This window comes from Emys orbicularis, chromosome 13 (assembly GCF_028017835.1).
Source record: "Emys orbicularis isolate rEmyOrb1 chromosome 13, rEmyOrb1.hap1, whole genome shotgun sequence".
Taxonomy (NCBI): domain Eukaryota; kingdom Metazoa; phylum Chordata; order Testudines; family Emydidae; genus Emys; species Emys orbicularis.
This window is the reverse complement of record NC_088695.1, coordinates 22,411,894-22,418,792: the sequence shown is the minus strand read 5'-3', so window position 1 is coordinate 22,418,792 and position 6,899 is coordinate 22,411,894. Positions and strand designations below refer to the sequence as shown.

The following is a 6,899-nucleotide window of genomic DNA, read 5'->3' as shown; positions in this document are numbered from 1 at the left end:
CCTAGAAATGGTCAAAAAAGCATTGGGCGTGGATGAGCCTGGGACTTACCCCAAGGGCTCAGAATTTACAAGGCAAATATCCAGTCCCCCCCACACCCTGCTCACAATATATTACTTAAGACAATCTCATTATTTTGGGGGTCTGATTCCTGAATGTTAAATGTTTGGGGTTGACAGGACTGAACAGGGTCCTGCTCTGATTTCTGTGCAGGATTCTGTGTCAAACCAGAGTCACTGAGAGCAACAGCAGGCAAGGAGTCCAACTTCTATTTATTTTGTTGTTGTTTTTTCTTTTCAGTTCAGGTTCAGTCAGTAAAACAAAATTATGGTTCAGGTTTGGTTCCAGTTCAAGTAAAAAATACCGGTTTGAACTGGGTTTCCGATTCCAGTGTGAGTCCAGATGGGCAAATGAGATCAGCATCGGCCTGGCTGTCCCTGGGGGCTGCAGGGGCAGCACAGGGAGGCTCGGTCATTAGCTGCCCCCAGCAGAGGGCTCTGGTAATTGCTAAGGCAGAGGAGGCCAGTGTCAGTCTCTCTCTGTGCTCAGGATACAGCAACCCTAGAGCTAGCTGGGCTTCCTGGGGTAGATGCTGCTGCCTCTGTTGTGAACTGGGAGCCTGGGCTGAGCAACTGCTGCTGCCCAGTGGGATCTGTGCTGGGACAGACCATCACTAACGCCCCCTCTATGCCCAGCTGAGGGGGGACTTTCTCCTGTGACTGTCATCAGTGCTCTAGGTCAGCCCCGGGCTGTGCCGCCAACAGCTCCTGAACCGGAGACTCCAGGTGATGATAGAGAACTTGGAGAAAGTGCTGGGGATGGACAGGAAACTGACTCTGCACAAACGGCTCCTCCTCACCCCATCTCTGCTCCCCATGTGTCTGTGAGTCCCAGAGCAGCTGCCCCAGGCACACCCAGGCTCACACCCCTGTTAGCAGTGGCAGTAGCTATTGGAGAGGAAACACCCACAGGAATGGCAGGACAGTAACCAGCTCTTCCATGCAGAAGGGAGAGTGGAGAGACTGAGTGGGGCAGCAGGAGCAATAAGTGGGGAGGAAGGTTCCCGGCTCCCAGCCCTGCCCAGCTCCATTCCCTGCAGCACCCCGGGGCAGATTGACTTTCCTGGGACAATTTGAGGAGCAGAGAGAGGAAAAGCCATTTCCTGCCTCTGCCTAGTCCCCGTGCTGCTGGGGGAATGTGCTGCCCTGGGGACAGTGTTGGGGGGATCCCCCAAAGTGGCTCCTTTGATTCTGCTCTTTTCTAGAGTTTAGCTCAGAGACTCTGTTACTTGGAGGGTTTAAAAATGTCTCATGTGTTTAGTCCCAGTGGGAGGGGTCAGATCTGTGTTGTAATAAGGTAACTGAGGGTTTTCCCAGCATGGCAGAGTCTAGAGTGTCTGTCTGCAGGGCAAGACCCTGGGGGGAGGGATAGCTCAGTTTGAGCATTGGCCTACTAAACCCAGGGTTGTGAGTTCAATCCTTGAGGGGGCCATTTAGGGATCTGGGGCAAAAATTTGGAGATTGGTCCTGCTTTGAGCAGGGGATTGGACTAGATGACCTCCTGAGATCCCTTCTAACCCTGATATTCTATTAATCGGGTGTGAAACGGACTAACACTAATTCAAAAACCTCCACAATTGCCCTTTTCACCCTGACAGGCTGCAGAATAAGGACCACATTTTCCTCCAGATCATCCCATCTACCTAGGGGCTAGGGAAGGGAAATGGCTGTGGTGGATCCAACTCAGGTAGGGGATGTTTGTGGGAGCTGCTGGGGAAGGTTGTTGTAGAGGAGGGAAGGGCAGGAAATACACAGAGTGAGCCAGGGACTGAAACAGGCTGTGTTAAACATGCTAGGACATGCTCAGCCTAGGGGCCGATTTATGAAAAGGCCCATTGGTGCCGGGGCGGGGGGTGAACATTCCCTCATGCTGGAGCCTGAACCCACTGGCCAGAGACTGTGGTGAAATACAAAGGGAAGGTGCTGGGATTCCTGTCCCTGTTCCCTGCGTGGAGCTCTGCTTCCCATAGCAGCCTGTGCCTAGTAGGTGTGTGGTAAATGAGAAGACCCTGCCCTCCTCCATCTGTTGGGAGGGACAAGGAGCTCTTACATTCTCTCTGTTCCCTGGAGCCTCCTGGCCACTCTTAGCAGGGTGGGGGTGGGATTCTGCTCCTCTGGCTCACCCAGAGCTGTCCTATTTTTATGCTTCTTCCCCCACGAATAGTGGGATTGTGGCTGGGGCAGCAGACACTGAGTGGGGAGCACCTGTTTTTTCAGATGCCGGTGACCTTCGAGGATGTGGCTGTGTATTTCACCGAGGGGCAGGGGGCTTTGCTGGATCCCGGTCAAAGAGCTCTCTACAGGGACGTCATGCAGGAGAATTATGAGACTGTGACCTCGCTGGGTAAGGATTTCTTTCCCGTAGGCTATTTGAAGCCCAGGGGCCGTGTATTTCTGAATCTGGTCAGGTTCTTCCCTGGTCAGTGAGATTAGAGGGGAATGGGTGATATAGTCCACGTGTGAGAGAGCCATTCACCTCCATACCCCCTCCAACAGGATAGGGAAGTCATGAACCTAATGGACATGCTAATTCATTCCCATCCCTCCAGCTGTCACGGGGGGCAGAAGCAGTGTATTATGCTATCTGCATTAATACTCACTCACACACAAGATCTCTGTGCACCTCCCTTCATGCAACTAACTATGTGTGGGGAGGGCTCTGGTCTCTGTGGGTTCAGACATAGGCAGGGGTTTAACACCAGAGCTATGTGTGCCTCAGAAAGTCCCCCAGAGCACAGAGATCCTGAAAACTCCTAGTGAGTGTGTGACAACTCCCCCCCCCCCCCCCCCACGCCAAGATATTGGCCTCTCCCAAGGGGACTCAGTGACCATGGTCCCATCCCATAACCCCCAAGAAAGTCATGGGTTGAGTTTAAACTCAAGATGTGCCCGTTGTGAGAAATACTGCCCCAGTCTTCAGTACACTCTGATCATGCCTGATTCACCCCCTGAGTAGGACTCCCCATTCCCAAACCTGACCTGATTGCTCGGCTGGAAGGAGGGGAAGAGCCGTGGGTCCCGGATCTCCAAGCCTCCGAGGAAAGGAAGATCCCAAGAGGCAGCCGCACAGGTGAGGAGCCAGTGACACTGACACAGAAACTATATAGCAAATGAAGGAAAAAGTTTAAAATCCATAAAATGTGGTGTGAGCCCCCTCAGTTCTGCCTCATCTCACCCAAGTCAGGCTGTGGTCAGCAGGTGTCATGTCATCATGGCAGATATTGCTCATGGCTTCACACCCACCCTGTTTGCTGTCAGGAGTTTTCTCCTCATCTTCACTTCCCTGTGAGTGTTTGGATGGGTTGTGGAGGCAGAATCCAATTTCTCATTCTTCCAATGGTTATTGAGTTGTGTTTTCCCTTTTTGCAATTCCCCTTTCTGCCAGCCCAGGCAATGACTCCTGCCTGGATTCTCTCTCTCTTTCAGTAGGTGATGAGACAATGAGTGAGAACGAGGAGGGGAATCCACAGCAGGAAGATCCTGAGCAAGTGGAACTGCAGGTGACCTTTCTGAGAAGAGTAGATGGGAATTTTTCCCAGTGCTTGGAACAGAGAAAAGGCTGGAGTAATTGGCGCAGGTCAGAGAGGAAGCTGGGAAACTGCCGAAGGAAGAAAGTGGATGAATCAATTGAATGTGGAGGAGGAGGCAAGGATCCCAAAGAAACCACAGCCCAGCAGACAAGTCACAAGGAAAAGAAGCCCTATAAATGCTTGGACTGTGGGAAAAGTTTCAATTATCCCTCAGTCCTTATTAACCACAAGATAATCCACACTGGAGACAGACTTTATAAATGCCTTGAGTGTGGGAAAAGCTACAGTCAGCGCTCAGCCCTTATTACCCATGGGAGAATCCATACGGGGGAGAGACCCTATAAATGCTTGGACTGTGGGAAAAATTTCAGTGTGAGCTCACATCTTATTACCCATCGGAGGGTACACACAGGAGAGAGACCGTATAAATGCCTTGAGTGTGGGAAAAGCTTCAGTCGGAACTCACATCTTATTACACATCAGAGACTGCACACGGGAGAGAGACCATATAAATGCTTGGACTGTGGGAAAAGCTTCAGTCAGCAGTCAGTCCTTATTAACCATGGGAGAATCCACACTGGGGAGAGACCCTATAAATGCTTGGACTGTGGGAAAAGCTTCAGTCAGAGCTCACATCTTATTACTCATCAGAGAGTGCACACGGGAGAGAGACCGTATAAATGCTTTGAGTGTGGGAAAAGCTTCAATCATAGCTCCCATCTTATTAAACATCGGAGAGTGCACACGGGAGAGAGACCATATAAATGCCTTGAATGTCAGAAAAGCTTCAGTGACAAATCAAAACTCATTACACATCAGAGAATCCACACGGGAGAGAAACTGCATAAATGCTTGGATGATGGGAAACGTTTCAGTTCCAGTTCATATCTTCCTAAACATTGGAGAATCCACATGGGACAGAATCTATAAATGTCTTGACAGTGGAAAAGGTTTCATTCAAAGATCAAACCTTGCTTCACATCAGACAAACCACACAATGGAGAGAACCCATAAATGCTTGGATTGTGGGAAAAGCTTCAATAACTACAGGAAAAGATACAGTCTGAGCTCACCCATGACTCCTCATCAGGCAATTCACAAAAGAAAGAGCTTAAATGTGGGGGAATCTTCATTTGTTGCTTGCGTGGCATTAAGCATCAGCAAATCCACACAGGGAAGAGCCTCTCACATGTCCTTAGCATGGAAAATGCTTCAATTGGTGCTAATACCACATTGGACATCAGAGACTCCTCCACAGAGGAGAGAAATTTTCTGTGCCCTGACTAGGGCTAGCCATAGTAAAAACTCCATTTCCTAATTCCCACACACAGCAGTGGCATTTGGCTCCCAGGTATCCATCTGCCCAACTCTGGGGACAGGTTCCAGTAGCAGCTGACCCTGAGTTGATCAGTGACTGAGTAGATCAGGCTTTGCTTGGTCTAAGCTGACCCCAGGCAAAGGTGGAGAAGTCCCGATCAGTCCCTCCTCCCTGCTGCAGCCCTGGCTGCTGAACTGATGGGCCTTCCTGCCTCCTGCTAACCTGCTGCGGGATGGGGGAGAGAATTTCCTTCAGAAGCTCCCTCTGCCTGGAGTTCCACCCTCTCCAGTTCCTTCCCAGACATGATGCCCCTTCCATGGAAAGGGATACTTGGGCCAGGACCCACATTTACTCTGGACACCTGTCCCCATCTTCCAGCTGCCCCTGGGCTAGGCTCCCCCACTTACCCGGAGCTGGTCCATGCAGGGCGAGTGTTTCTGGGGCTGGCAAATTGTTCATTCCCTAAATCCTCTGAGGTGCTGTATTACAGGGGATCAAATGTGAAGGGACCAGGAGGGATGGGTTATGGGGTGGAAACTGGGGGATTGAACGGTTGGGTCTGGTGGATGTGGGATGCAGAGGGTGCTGGGGAAATCAAGTTTTAGGGATCATGGGATAAGAGAGGAGAGTACAGGGAAGAGAGGTACTGCCTCTTATCACTCACCCCGTCTGCCCCTTTTCCCTGCCCCCTCTGCATTCAGAAAGCACCACTAAGAGGGACTGATTTCCACACAGTCTTTTGTGGGAGGTGTAAAGGCCCCGGGATCCCACCTCTGCCTGCACAGCATCAGCTTCCAAGGGTCTGTCTGTGGTGGGAAAAGTGGTTGGGATTAGCTAGCAAATCTCCCCTGACCCTCCCCCACTTTTCCTAGTCTAGACTGACCCCAAACATCTTATATATTCTGATTCCCCCCATTAGCAGAGTGATTGTTAGAGTCACTGAGTTCCCCCTTTGGGGAGAGATTGTCTCATTCCCACATAGTCTCACATTGCTCCAGGTTATGCCAAAAACATTTATTTTTTTGTACACTGACTCCCTTTGAGACCAGATTTAAATAGATTTTAAAAGTCCTGGAGCAGGGTTAGGAAAATGTGGTGTTGGGTTTTGTGTTATTTGAGGATGATGGGGTGAGTTGGAGGGATTCCCCCCTCCCCCCTTCATTGTCATGCTCCACCCCAACACAGCAACCTGTGTCCGAGCCTTGGAGAGTTTATCGTCTCCCCATTCTACCCTCCACCTCCCAGCGTGGCACTTGCCACAATGTTCTTTACTCTCCATGCTTTGGAATCACACTTTGATTTTTTTGATCCTGACTCAGACTCCTGAGGGCTAGAGATGAAAGTGTCCCAGACCTGGAGCTGATATTCAAATGAATCCCAAAGCTCTGTTTGAGCTTTCTGAGCTTAAATCACTATTTCCATCTATTGATAAAGTGACTTCTGGGCTTTTTCTAGCCAAGCCCAGAACATTTGGAGATGGGCAGATTTTAGCTTTAGTTTGTTTTTGTTTCTTTTTTGCATTAGGACAGTGCTGAAACTTTTGTAAACAACACAACCAAATAATGAGGAGGTGCTGAGTACAGCAGGTTTAGCCAGTTCAGAGGAAAATGGATACATTTGTTTTCCTTCTTTTGGGAGTTATGATTTTGTGGGATTTCACTTTATGAACCTGCAAGTGTTTTGTAGCCCACCTTTCAGTGTTGGTTTTTCTCTCTTCTGAAGGCTGTTTGGTCACATAGTTTGATATCAGTTTAGTTTAACAGGATGTAGCACAGTTTTATTGAGGACTTTACGAGACAAATGATCATTTGCCGGAAGAGTCCTTTTTTATTTTATTTTAACCTTTCTTTACCCTTTCTCAGGAGATTTTTGTGTGTTTGAATAATAATAATTATCACTATCTCTCAGCACAAACACTGAGGGGGAGTGCTAGATTCACACTCGGAGAGGCCGAGACAGAACGGCACACGGAGTTACTTTCTGATCCCTGCAGA

At 49.5% G+C, this 6,899-nt stretch overlaps 1 pseudogene; it reads left to right on the top strand.

The window, feature by feature from the left end:
• The first annotated feature begins 1,720 nt into the window (after positions 1-1,720).
• LOC135887585 (zinc finger protein 250-like) lies at positions 1,721-5,298 on the top strand (annotated as a pseudogene).
• The last annotated feature ends 1,601 nt before the right edge of the window (positions 5,299-6,899 follow it).